This window comes from Cavia porcellus, unplaced genomic scaffold, assembly GCF_034190915.1.
Source record: "Cavia porcellus strain 051 isolate PalLab524CR breed Dunkin Hartley unplaced genomic scaffold, mCavPor4.1 scaffold_32, whole genome shotgun sequence".
Lineage (NCBI taxonomy): Eukaryota > Metazoa > Chordata > Mammalia > Rodentia > Caviidae > Cavia > Cavia porcellus.
The window spans coordinates 28,748,906-28,763,008 of NW_026947515.1; positions in this window are offsets into that span (position 1 = coordinate 28,748,906).

Sequence of the window (14,103 nt, forward strand, 5' to 3'; positions counted from 1 at the left end):
TTCTGCCCTTGACCTTGTCAGCCAGGTTCACTTAGGGACTTACAGCACCTGCGCCATTGGAGCGCGTGGACCTGGAATGAAGAACTCTCGGCTGTGATGCAATCCGTGCCCAGGGCTGTGCCTGATCCCTGTATTCCAGTCTCCTGGGCAGGCACGGGATGGAACTGCTGGACGCTGGGATTCCCTTGTGGCTGTCAGGAGTTTCCCATACTGCGCTCTGGTACCAGCAGCACCTGCTGAGCCATCAGCCAAGCTCGGTGGGTTTCCCCACACCCTGCAGGGGCCTCCTTGCTGCCTCTGCCTTTCTCACTGTCCTGGTGCAGGCAGCAGCTCTATGGTTGTTTCTCAGTGGACGTGAAGTTTAAAAAGTGGGCGTTTTCAAATAAAAGTGCACTTTGCTGCCCTCTCTTGAAAACACCCTGAGTGGGCTCCTGCCCCTGCCTCCTTTCAGAGGCCCAGGGTGCAGCTGGCTCAGGTGTGTGTCCCGTTGCCCAGCTGTGCTGGGCCCACCTCACCAGGTCCTCCCCTTGGGCCCTGCTTAGTCACATCCACCCCAAGCACAAGGCTCTGCACAGAAAACACACTACATCCACCCCATCGGGGACCTAAGGCGTCCACTAATAGATTTTTTTTTTTAGTTTTTTTTCTTTTTTTTTTATCCGTACCAGGGATCCCACTCACAACTTAACCTTGCAAGGCAAGGGTTTATGCCCCTGAGCTCCCCAGCCCTCATTGATAGATTTTTAATTGGCCCAGTTATTTGCCCCTGTGGACTGAAGGATGGTGCATCTACAGACTGACAGCGATTTCTGAATAAGCACTACCGCGTCCTAAAACATCCAGGGGAAAAAGCTACCTTGTAGGATACCAGCCCGGCTTTGGTTTCCCTTCTGATGTGTCCAGCCTTGCTTGGGGACTGTGCAGAGCTTCCGACTGCAGGAAGGTCCAGTGGGCCGCTGGGCAACCCAGTTTCCTTTCCAGAGGAAGTAAGGTGTGATTTGATATTTTTAGGGCAACTCTAGGTCTGTGGCTGGGAATCAGTGTGAGATTATATGCCAAATACAAGAGCAACCTTCAGCTGATATTTTTATTCACGTTTAGCCTAAAGGCTGGGGCAAGAAAAAATTTTATTTACTCACTTATCCCTGAGAAACACGTTTGGAACAACTGCTAGATGCCAGCATCTCCCAGAGTGAGAGAACAGCAGCTAATGGGTGCCGGGCCATATGGAGGACTCTTCCTTGAGAGAAGAGCAGTGGTCTCCAAAGCTGGCCCTGTTCCCACATCCTGATATGTAGAGAGCTGGCTGGGACTTTCCCTTATCCCCTCAACCTGCTCTCAGCATTGCAAATTGGTGTGGCTGAGGTGATGATGTGTAGTTTCTGAAGCAAGGTGTCAGGTCACTGTTACCCCGCTTCTGTAGCTCCCACAAAACATGTGTGAGTTGGACAGGAAGGACAGCCAGGCTCCACACTGTCAGCTGGGACGGAGCCTTGAGAGGCTATGACTTCCCAGGGCAGGAAAGACTACACAGCAGAGCAGAAGCCCCGACCCCTAAACATGAGGTACTACCTTGAATTATGTTACCAGATTGCTCTTTCTGCACACCCTTCTCTCTGCACAATGCAGAGGTGATTTCAGGCCTCCTACCTAGCCCAGCCCACAGCACTCAACACCTCCTGCACTCTCACAGTCGCTCATCCTCAAGCCATGCCCTGCTTGGGTTTGGTCCCGGGTGAGGCCTTTCTTCTGGTTAACCATCAGCCTAGCTAGACTTAGGACCCCTTGGCACCCCACAGCTATAGATATGCCTTAGTGTCTTTATTCTCCATGTGGGTTGCACTGGAAGTGCTAGATTGGAATTAATTTGCTAAAATTCCAGTAACTTTTCCACAGGATTACAAATTCAAACTTCTTGGACCTTGACGAGACCCGAAAGGGCTCTCTATACTCATGTTACTGACAGTCTGTGAGTTTTAGTTCTGAGAGACTTTTTTGGTGTTTTTAGTTCTGCTGTTGTTGCTGCCTCAGTGTTCTCAGTTGATTCGAAACATTTACCTCTGGGGAAGAGCAGAAATTGCACGCCCTGGGAAGGGCTGGTAGAGTGGGAGGGGACCCAGCATACTGAGTTTGTGGCTGCCTTTCTGCTGGCAGGCAGATGCCTGGCAGGAGCATTTGTTGCATTAAGGCCACGAGAGAGAACTGCCAGAAGTGCTTCGAAAAGTGACAAGAAAATGGAATAAATCTTTGAAGCAAGGGGGCCTATTTTGAGGGCATGAGTGGCAATGTGTCTTTTAGTGTAATAAATTAAATCAGCGTTCACTGTAATTTTTGATCACGCCTTGTATGTCCAAACTCGGCCATGTGCATGCACGAAATGTGTCTCACTTTCTGTTCAGTGTAACGCAGGAAAGCTAGAAGGGACACAGGTGGAAAGAAACGCGCACTCACACTTTTCAGCGCTACCTGGGTGTCTGTAATGCCGTGAAAACGGATTCAACAAGTTCCCATCAAAATTCTAGCTGCTTTTAGTGCCCAAACTGACACAGTGATCTTAAAATTCATATGGAAATGCGTAAGGCCAAACATAGAAACGTTACTGAAAAGCAGCAAGATGAGACGACTCACTTTTCCAGTTCATTTTCTGTGAAGTTACAGTGATGGAGACCCCAGGGAGCTGGAGAAGACAGACCGGGATCAACGGAACAGACCAGGTCTAGAAAGAAACCCTCACCTGTGTGGTCAGTTGATTCTCACCAGGGCAGCAAAGCCATTCAGGGACATACAGCAGTCTTTTCCACGAACCATGTCGGGTTACTAGAAACCTAAATGCAGAGAGTGGAGGTGGCCTCTGTCTCACACCCAGTGCAAACAGTGAAACAGAAGAGCTAAACTATCAACCGGGGGTAAAACAAACAGATAACCACCTCTGAGCTTTGTAATGGTGGCCTGGGCAGGGATTTCCTGGCCTGAAACAGCCCCGCTGAATCTATTACTGCGCCATCCTTTTCAGGTTCCCGATGCAGTTACTGGGAAAAGCCTCCATGGAGAGAACCGCTGACCTTTCCGGGTGAAGGAATGGGCGCAAATCATGATTGCCAGGGAAAACTTCGGGTGTCTGTACCCCTAGGTGCCTGGGCAGCCACCCGAGACAGAGTAGAGTTTAGGGAGTTACTATGTTAGAAGAAAGTTTATCATAATCAGCTTTTATCAGATTGAGATATGGTCCTTCAATACTTTTGTCAATTTTTTATCATGAAGGATGTTGGATTTTGTTAAGAGCTATTTGTCTATGCTACACCAATCAGAGAAGGGGTTTAGGTATCACACATCCTTAATCAGATTTATATACCGTAGAACCCAACCCCTTCTGAAAAGCTCCAGTTAGGAGCACATGAACCTTTTGGGGGACATCTAGATGGAAGTCAGGGGATCCATCTAGATGGAAGGCCCAGGGGATCCAAATTCCTCCTAGCCTAGGACTGACCCCTGTGGTCATGTGACCATGCTGCCTAACTGCCAACTTCATCATAACCCAGAACATTCTGGACCAACTGCCAACTGCCTCAGAACTCAGAATATTCTGGAACAATTGCCTACCAGACAGTGGTATAAATAGCTCCACTCAGCTGACAAATTGACTGGGGACCAGAAAGGTGGCCCTCAGGGTTGGGTGTGGACAGTTCAGTGCCAGTCTGTGGGGTATGGGTGATTCATCCACCATAATGGACAAGCCCTGGATATCTTCTTGTTCCATTTCATTTGCTTATTAGATAGGGCAGTGATTCTCTCCCAGGTGAGGTCCTCCTGCCCCTGGCTCTAGGATGTCTGGCTGTTCATTGCCTGTGTTTGATTCCTTACAGTTGTCCTTGGTGTTGGATATCTTCCTCTATTTCTTCCACCATTAAATGTGATATCTTGGACTCACAGCTGGCCCATCTCGGGGAGAGATGACAGTGAACTATGATGTCGGGTACAGGTGGCAGCCATGGCTCTCAGCAAGTGCCTCCTGGCCCCAGGGGGGCATGAGGGAAGTGGGGGTGCAAACTTAGCGATGGTGAGCAGTGGAGAAAGGTGTTGGTGTCCTTCTCCGTGGTGTGGCTCTGCAGCTCTAGCAGACACTTGTGTACATCTTTCTCCTGGAAAGCACGAGTGAGCAGGGAATGCAGCCCCCTCACTACTGTCTTCTCGCCCTGCAGCTATATTTCAGCTGTTTTCCAGGGCTGGGGGATGGAGGTCAGTCAAGGGCCAGGGTCTGGCTAACGATTCTAGGCCCACCTAAGGTCAACAAAATTAACTCCCTGGAGCACCAGCCACCTAGCCTGGTCCCATCCCACTATGAGTGGCGGCCCCTCCCTGGCATATGTGCATACACCCAGGGCCCTGCAACCACCTTTAGGGCCCCAGAGGCCACTCAGTCCATTTTGGTGGCCCACTCCAGCCTCCTTCCTCCTGCTCCTGCAGATACACTTCACAGAGGCTGTAGCAGTTCTTAGCAGCTACTGGAGGCTCTCCAGGTGCTGGGAACCTGTGGGTTCACCCCTATGCTCTCCAAGCCCCTCTCCTGTTCAGCTTCTTCTGCTTGTCTCCCAGGGCCATGATGCTGTCCCAGGCTGAGGTCCCCTTTGGGCGGCCTTCAGATGTCTGGTTGGTGATTGCCTGAGTCCTTACTGTTGTGCTTGGTGTTGGACATCTTTCTCTACTCCTTCCACAATTTGAAAGTTAGATGTGATTTCTTGGAATCACAGCTGCCCCACCCCAGGGAGATATGAAATTGAGGTTTGGGGGCTGGGGGTTTAGCTCAGTGGCATAAGCGCCTGCCCTGCAAGCAGGCAGTCGTGAGTTCGATCCCCGGTACCGATAAAAACAAAAAAGGCAAAAAAAAAAAAAAAAGAAATTGAGGTTTAATGGTTCTAACAGACTGATGTCATTATAATTTTGCTAAAATGTTATGCTGCCTTCAATCTCTAGTTTTCTCTGAAGACTATGGAATTATCGGTTGGCATTCTCCAGAGATTAAAATTCTAAGGAAATCATGATTAGTGAGTATCAGCCAGTGTTTTGCTAGAGAAAGAGACACAACACAAGATACACAAATGTATAAGAAATGACAGGACTGGCTCACGATGGTCAGCCACAGAGTGGATGAGGAAGCAGGCCAAGGGTGTCTGCACACTGGAGACGGAAGTCTTCATGCCAAGGTCTGGGACTCACTGAGTGTCCTGCGCAAATCTGTGTCAGGAGACCGATGGGCCGCAGTGAAAGGCTGAAGAGTCTGCGCCAGATGCCAGGAGATGACATCCAAAGGACAGAAGCAGATCTGTCCTTATTTCCCCTTGGTGACAGGCCAGTCTAGAATGAAGCTTCTGCGCCCCAGGTGCTGAGCCCATTTACATGAGCTTCTCTTACTCAAGTTGGCACATTCAATCAATCGTCACATCTACTACTGTAACATAGTGTAGATTCGATACGGACTGGGAGGTGCAGAAGATGGGCTAGCAGTGCTGCTGTAACTGTATGACTTGTACAGTTCCAGCATTTCTGCTTACAGCATGAAGGGTGGAGTGAAACGCCGTATGTCCAGCTATTGTAAGGGAAGACTAGAGAACTGTGGCTTAGTGCAGGCCCTGAAGAAAATGAAGATAACCTGGGTGACCAGGTTCTAAGACCTCCGTTTGTCTCTCAGGAATCCTGGTCCTGCTGATCTATTTAGGGAGAATACCATACTAGAAAGTCTCCCAAACCTTCCACTTATAATCCTCAGATCAGGTCCATCTCCTCCAAAGGACCAGAGGACTCTGTCAGAGCCCAGTGCCCCAGAGGAGCCCAGTGTCCCTCAGCTCCCTTGGCAGCCTCCTCAGGCAGCCCCAAGTGCTGCTGGGACCACTCACACAGCTCTAAGCCACACAGGTCAGGTGGAGGGGATAAGGGAAAGTCCCAGCCAGCTCTCTATATGTCACGATGTGGGAACAGGGCCAGCTTTGGAGACCACTGCTCTTCTCTCAAGGAAGAGTCCTCCATATGGAATTGGATAGTTTTTGGCTCTTGACCCATAACCACATATGCGCCTATGCCTGATTTGGAGCCATCCGTGAAGATTATTGGAGCTCCAGTTATGGGGTATGCGGATGTAACCTTGGGAAAAATCACAGGGTGTACTGTAATAAACTGAAGTAGTGGGTCTTTTGGGAATTGATTATCTATGGTCCCTTGAAACGTACACCGGAGAATCGCCCAGGAATCTAGACACGTTGTTAAGGTCTCAATTTGTTCTCTTGTGTATGGTACATGTAGGGAGGAAGGAGGCACCCCAAAGTGTTGTATGGCTCGTGAGATGCCCTCTAAAGACAGGGAAGCAACCGAGTCCGGATAATGATCAATAGCTTTAGCGGGTGACATTTTTGGATGGACCCAAAGCAAGGGTCCCTGCTGCCAAATGACAGCCGTGGGTTGTCTAGCTGTCTTGAGAACGCACAAGGCCAGCCCTGCTGAACCTGGGGTTGCCCGCCGCAAGGGACTTGGGGTGTTTGTGGTTGCTGGGGCTGGAGCTGAAGGAAGGTTTGGGCCAGAGGGGACCCCGCCTGCAGGAGGGGCCCCCGCTGGCCGTTTTTTGACTGATTGTCTGAGCGTCCCGAAAGCCTGTGACCATCTTTATCAAACACTGAGCGGCACTCAACTGCCGAATGATTGCCTTTTCGGCATCTTGGACATAATCCAGGGCCAAGAGCTCCTCCTTGCCTAATCTGTCTATTAGGACAATTACGTTTGACGTGTCCTGTTTGGCCACAGCCAAAACAAGAGGTGTTGTTTTTACTTTTATTGCCCTTTGCCGGGGGCTTGCCTCCGTTGGCGGCGCCTTGAAGGGCAGCGACCATGGCGGCGGCGAGCCCGTGATTAGTTACTGGGCCACCCAATTCACGGCACAGGCGTGTCCACTCTTCTAAGGACCTATTTTTGTTAGTTCTTAGGACATCACGGCACTCCTTAGTGCACTGTTCAAAAATCAATTGTTTTATGAGAGGGTGAGCCGCCTCAGCATCTGGAAAAATCCTGTTAGCGGCCTCAAGCATGCGGGCCACAAAGTCTGAAAATGGCTCTCCCTGCCCTTGTATAATTTTTGTAAGGTAACCCGTATGTTCTCCCTTTCCAGCCAGCCGTCTCCAGGCCTTGAGGCCACAGCGGCTAATTTGTTCATAAACCTGGCGAGGGTATGGAGTTTGATCTTCCTCAAAGGCTCCTCGCCCTAATAGCATATCCCTGTTCCACTCTCTCTGGTTATTTTCCCTGTTGGCTGCCGCCTGCTCTACACAGAATTCCTCATTCCAGGACTTCCAATCTAAATATTGTCCAGGGGAGAGGCAGGCGCGTGCCAGCTGGGTCCAATCTCCAGTAGTTAAAAGCAGACCTGCCAATGCCTCTAAAAGCGCCATGGTAAATGGCGCATTGGGCCCATAAGCTGAAACTGCGTCCTTGATAGCTTTAAGTTGTTTAATTTCTAAGGGCTCATAATATCCTCCTCCTCCCCTGCCTCCTACTTGTACCGGGAATGCATGGAGACCGGAACACTCAAAGGGAAGCGGTGACCATACCCTCTGGTGGAAGGAACGTCCTCCTCCCTCCCCAGATGGGGGCGCAGAAGGCAACCCAGGAAGTAGCTCTCCCTTTAACCAGGGCGGTGCCATAGGTTGTGGGCGCCCTCTGGCGGCCACGGGTGGAGGTGGCAGCCCAGGGAGCAACTCCTCTTCCGGCCACGGCGGTGCAGTGGGGCCTGGCGCCCTGAAGGGGGTGATCGTGGGTCGCGAACTTGCCAAAGGGCGGAAGGGCTTAAGCTCCTCCCGTAAGGCGGAGTAGCTCGAGCAGGGTGGTGTTTGGTTCCCCTTTTTATCTTCCCGAGCCCTGAATTCCTCTTTAAGCTGTGCAGGAGGGTCCTGTTTAGCGAAGACAACCTCCTCTTCTGAACCTTCCGAATCAGAATCAGAATTAGAGCCCTGAGGGTCCTCCGGAGACCCACAATCGGCAGTGGCTCCGGGCTCCTCTGAGCATTCCGATCGAGCTTTATCAAAAGCCTGTCGGGCTGTATGAAGTCCGGGGATCTGCTCATCCGTTAGGCAAGCTCTAATCATCTCCCATAGGGGTAGAACCATAGGGTCTAAGAGACCCCTCTCCTGGGCACATCTAAGGTCTCCTCCCAGCTTTTCCCACGATGGGAGAGTTAGTGAGCCCGTGGGCCAAAACCAGGGGGCAATATCATTGATATGGTCCAGGAACCTCGAGAAGGTGACCCGGTTCATGTAGATGCCTCGGGTCCGCAGTAAGACCCTTAGGGAATCGGCCCATATTAGTGAAGCGAAAGCAAAACAGATGCAAAGGGAAAAAAGAAAAAAAAAAAACCGGCATCCACTCGTGTGGCACTCAAAATCTGTTAGGTGCGTCCACCCAACCCAGGTGATCCAGTACTCACCTGTCCCGGGAACCGCTGTATCTCACGTAGCTGATCAGGGTGAAGAGAAGAGGCGCTCAGGGCCTTCCGTTGTTATTGGGCCAGGTCCTCCGTCGTACCGCAGGCGACAGCAATCGCACCTCCCGGCCGAAGAGGCACGTCGCTGAGCCTTTTGTCCCCGTACGGGCCACCAGATGACCAGAGCCGCGGGAGACAGGAGGCCAGACTCGAGCAGGATCAGCTCTCAAAGTTTATTGCGTACAGCGAACCGGACCTAACAAGGTCCGCCACCCTCAACGTTGGTTCCTCTTCTGCCCGTTAGGGGCAGGGTCAGTCTCTTATAAGGGAAAACAGCATCCAATCATAGCAAAGCAAGCCCAGCAAGCTAATAGGCTAGCGTCATCGGTAGCTGGGCAGACGTGGCAATTTGGCGGGCTTGTTCGGGCCGGGAAGAACCCGGAAGCAGGAAATGGGCGCCATCTTAGGGGACCGGTCAGGCGGCTCCCCACAGGTGCACTAATTTCTGTGGAAGAAAAACCTCCGTTTTGTATTCTGATGCTGAGGGGCAATTAGCATAGCACAGATCTGTTTAATGTCCAGGAGAAACTCATCACACTGGCTTTCTGGAATGTACTCAATTGTTCTCATCATTGTTAGAGGAGCTCAGGGCCTCCATGTCACTGAGGATGTGGCGCTTTTCAGGGCAGCCCTGGTCCTTATTTTGAGTGTGACTTCTTGGCTCCAGCCTAGAACTCTCAACCTATCAGCACAGCTCCTTCACCGCGCTGGCACAGATTCAGCCCCCATCCCACCCCCATGCCACAGGCCATCATTAATAGAGGACTTGGACCCCTTCAAAAAATCTTTGGGAAATGAGCTCCTCCTTACTATTAACAACGAAAATAACACACAGCCAAATGTATTGCAAATACTTCCAGTATCCAGATTTGGGGAGGTAAACCACACAGATTTCATACATGCCTACAATCCTTATGTTTTCTTATGTGGGCTGTTGGATGGGTGAGCCAGTTCAACTGATTATAGATACAGGAGCAGCTCATTATGTTTCTACTTTCTTTTCGGGCAAACCCTCTGAGTTTAATGTCTACTGTCATAGTCAGTGTCAAAGGGACCCCCAGTCAGAGATTCCCAACTCGTCATCTGACATGTCACATTGAAGACCAAATGTTTAACCATGAAATTCTAGTTGCTCCACAGTGTCCTACTCCTTTGCTTAGAAGAAATTTATTAACAAAATTGGGGGAAATTCTCAAATTCCAGCTAAGATCAAAATGAATTTTACTTGCTAGGACTACACCCAAGTCTCCTGAACCAAATTAGCCAATAGGCAAATCCTGCCGCATAGTACAGTGAAATTCCTAGTAGGCACAAATGCAGCTGTGCCAGTAATTATAAGACTGAAATACTCTTCATCGAAAGCACGATCCAAGCAAGGAAGAGGCGCATAAACCCTCCAACCTCTAGAGCACACACAGAATCCTCGAATACAGCCTTGTTAGTCCCCTTGCCATACCTCATCCTCTGTGTAATAAAGCCATCAGTCCCATCACTGGGAATAGCTGGCTTTAAAAAAAATCTCTTCTTTCTTTTGTATCAGAAAAGGGAAGAATTACCTTAGGGATCTTGACACAAATGCTAGGGCAAGATCCCTGCCCAGGATCCCTGCCCAGGCATACTTTTCAAAGAAACAAGGGTTTCTTAGAGCAATAGCAGCTACAGCTGTAGTGATACAAATTACAGAGTTAGCTTTAGCACAGAAACTAGAAGTCCTGGCTCCCCATCAGTTCAGAGCTATTCTGCAGACAAAAGGTTACTTGCTGGGACTACACCAGGCCTCCTTGACCAAATTATTCAACAGACAAATCCTCTGTCATGATATAATGGATCTGGTAGGGCAAATTCAGCTGTGCCAGTAGTTATAAGACTAAAAGACCCCAGATGATTTCCTAGCCCCTAGCTGATAAAGCAGGAGGCACATGAAGGTCTTCACTTCAGGCTCTCGTAGACAACTTTCTCAAGTACAGCCTTCTGCAGCCTCATCAATCCCACTGAAATACTCTGGTTCCTCTGGCAGTAAGGCCTCTGGAGAATGCAGGATGCGACGAGATCTCTGCCTCGTTAATGAGGCTGTAGTTCAATCTATCACCTAGTGTCAGACCCACATACAGTTCTCTCTCAAATCCCGGGGAACACTAATTAGTTATCGGTTTTATGTTTAAAAAGTGCATTTTTCTCTGTCTCTCTCTACCCAGACTGTTTGCCTTTAAATGGAAAAACCTATTTTAAAAGGAGAGCAGCAGCAATACACACAAACAGTTCTCCCACAGAGGTCTAGTGCTCAGCTCTTTATGGGCACTAGGAAAGGGTATAAAACTAGAACAAGGAAGCATCTTACAGTATGATGATGATATTCTAGTTTGCAACTCCATTCAGGAATTACCTAATCATAGCACTTCAGAAACTTTCAATTTTCAAGTTAAGATAAAGTTTTCAAACAAACAGGCTTAGATAGCCTTTCAAAAAATTCAATATTTGGAATATAGTCTTACACCTGGGGAATAATAGCTACTTAGGGTCCAGATTCAGGCTATGTGTGATCTTGGGCCTTGTCTTAGTTCTTTTCTCTCATTGCTTAGAGAAAATACCCAGTGCCCAAAATGAAGGAAGGAAAGGTTTGTTTAGCTCACAGTTTGTGGAGGTTTCAGTCCATAATCAGCTGGCTCTAAGGCTGGATGCCATGGTGAAGAACAATAGTTCAAAGTGGCAGAAGACAGGAAATGCAACATGTGAAAAAAAAAGGAGGGGGGAGAGCAAGCCTCTTTTGCTCCCGTATATCGTATTCAGGCTACCCACCCTAGGGTGAGTCCTCTGTACCCTAGGATGCAGAACTGATGAGTCAGTTAAGCCAAAACTTCTCAAGTCAATGAATCAACCATTACAGGTCTCCTGCTACCAAGAAACAGCTTTGTCCCTTCCTGGGAATGCCAGCTTTTTGTAGGATCTTACTACCTAATTTTGGACCAATGGGAAAGCCTTTGTATGAGGCTGTCAAAGGCCCTGAGTCTGTGCCCCTAAAATGAGCATAAATGACTGACAATCCCTTTAGGGAAATAAAGTATGCCTTTACTCCGGGTCCAGCAATGGAGATACTAGACTTCAAAACGCCCTTTTGTGGGGGACAGACAAGGATTCACCATGAAGCAAGCCCTCCCTGAGAACCAGCATCATGCATGGGACAGCAGCAGTGGGGGACAGCCAGACCTAAGCCTTTCCACATGAGTCAGCACATTTGAGGATTGCAGTGGAGAGAGAACAGGATTTACCAGGGAGCAAGCCCTCTCTGTGAACCAGTGCCATGTGAGGCCGCTGCCAGCAGGCGGACAGCCAGACCCAAGCCCCTTTGGGGCTGCATGCTGGCAAAGCAAGAAGAGCCAGATGGCAGACACACATACACACCTGAAGCAACCAGCTGATCCAGAGAAACACAGGCTGTGATGATAACTATGGAGGTGAAATGCAATCTGACGCTTGTGGTGTTTGGTGTTTCACTGACCTTGCAGGTCTAGGGCCGGTGGTCTGATCACCCATTCAGGGGATAGCAGAACACAGTGTGGCATCTAGGGAGATCTCCTTCTGAGGGTGGTAGCCACTGTTGATTCCCTACTGTCTTGTTTTGAAGCCCTGTATCATTTTCATTGTCTTGTTGGACTGCAGTTTGTTCTGTTTGGTTTGGTTTGGTTTGGTTTGGTTATATTCAATGGCATGAGAAGCTATTTCAAAGATAGCAAGATCTATTATGAAAGCCATTTTGGATTTATTATTGTCATGTTTTGAAGTCTCTTTTTACATTCCTTTGTTTTTATTGGTTCTATTCTGTTCTGTTCTTCTACTAAGTCTGAAGCTATCTGCAGCTATTTTGAAGACAAGGCATTATGGTAACTTTTGTTGATTTTGTATTGTTTTGAAGTCCTGTATCCCTTACATTGGTTTGTTTTGATTGGCTTTATTCTCCTTGGTTTTATCCTCTTTAAAATTAAAAAAAAATAGCCCTTCTTTCTCTGTGTACTACAAAAGTGAGGAGTCATCTTAGGGGTTTTGATGCAAAGGTTTGGGTAAGAAGTTTGTCCAATGACAAACTCTTCAAAAAAAGTTAGGTGGAGTAGCTGCTCGACATCCACCCTGCCACAGAGCAGCAGCAGCTACAGCTGCACTAACAGATGAAGCTAGAAAGTCAGCTTTGGGACAGAGACTGCAAGTCCTGACTCCCCATGTCAGAGCTGTTCTGGAGACAAAAGGTTTCTTGTGGTTAATAGGAAAATGACCTACCAAGTTCAAGGCCATACTCTTAGACACACTTGAGGTTATTATAAAAACTTGCTCTCCTATTAAGCACCAGGCATAACACCAAATTTTGTCATAAAGGTGCGGTATTGTAGGTATATAATGCCAATGTATATTCTTTAGGATATTTCTACTGAAGAGTCAATTATTTTAATTTTATGAGTTTATTATATTAAGCAATAAACACTTAACAGGAAGAATATCAAAAATATAAAGTATGGAGGCTGGGGATTTAGCTCAGTGGCATAAATGCCTGCCTTGCAAACAGGCAGTCGTGAGTTCAATCCCTGGTACCGATAAAAACGAAAAAGACAACAAAAAAAAAGTATGTAATTTTTATATTTATTGAATGTTTATAAAAAGCATCAAAATTTTCAACATTGACAATTTTTTGATGTACAAAGTCTTTAAAAAATGGTTTTTTTCTGTACTGGGGATCACTTTTGCTAAGCAGGCACTTATGCTGCTGAGCTAAATCCCCAGCCCCAAAGTCTAAAAATTAACAACAGAAATAAATACCTATATGAGATGAAAATACCAGAAAAACTCTACAAAAAATAATACTTCAATTATCATTGTTGTAGTCAGGGGTTGTGAGGAGAACAATTAGAATCAGGACATGAATTTTATAACATTATTTTTTATGATGGCCACCCAGAGTTAACACAAAAAATGCAGGAAATCTATCCACAGCACCACAGCAATCGTCAGTGACACACAGGCCCCGAGTTCCTCTGATGACAAGCACAGTCAGGTACGTGCCAGGAAGCCAGTGTGAAGAGTTCATCCTGGAGACCAAGTGGCACACGTCTTCCTCTCCAGAGCCAGGGAGCAATACTCAATGTAAGGACCAGAGCTTTTCCAGGAGACCTAACGGCTCAAACAGCAAGTCGTAGGAGAAGCCACAATGCCTCAACTCCTCAACATCTGCTTTCTCTTTCTCCACGTCTCTATTTATGCTGGCAACTTTCCCTGGGCAGAAAGTAGGTGGCACATCTATGCTCAGCGTCCTGCTGATTTAATTCAGCTGGCATTAAGTTGACCACCAGTTTTTAATCTATAAGGCGGTTTTCACACATGGTGACACGTCTCACACACATAGATTGCTTATACTGACAGCATGCGTATTTTGCTTTCTTGGCCTTTCTGTAGGACATACTTGACATCTTAGTAGTCTTGTTATTTTGACCAGATATTCTTATATTATACAATGTGTAGTTAACAGGAGCTTTAGATATCAGTAAAATATTTAATTCTTAATAAGTAGTATACATTTAAAATATTAACATTTTCTCATCAGC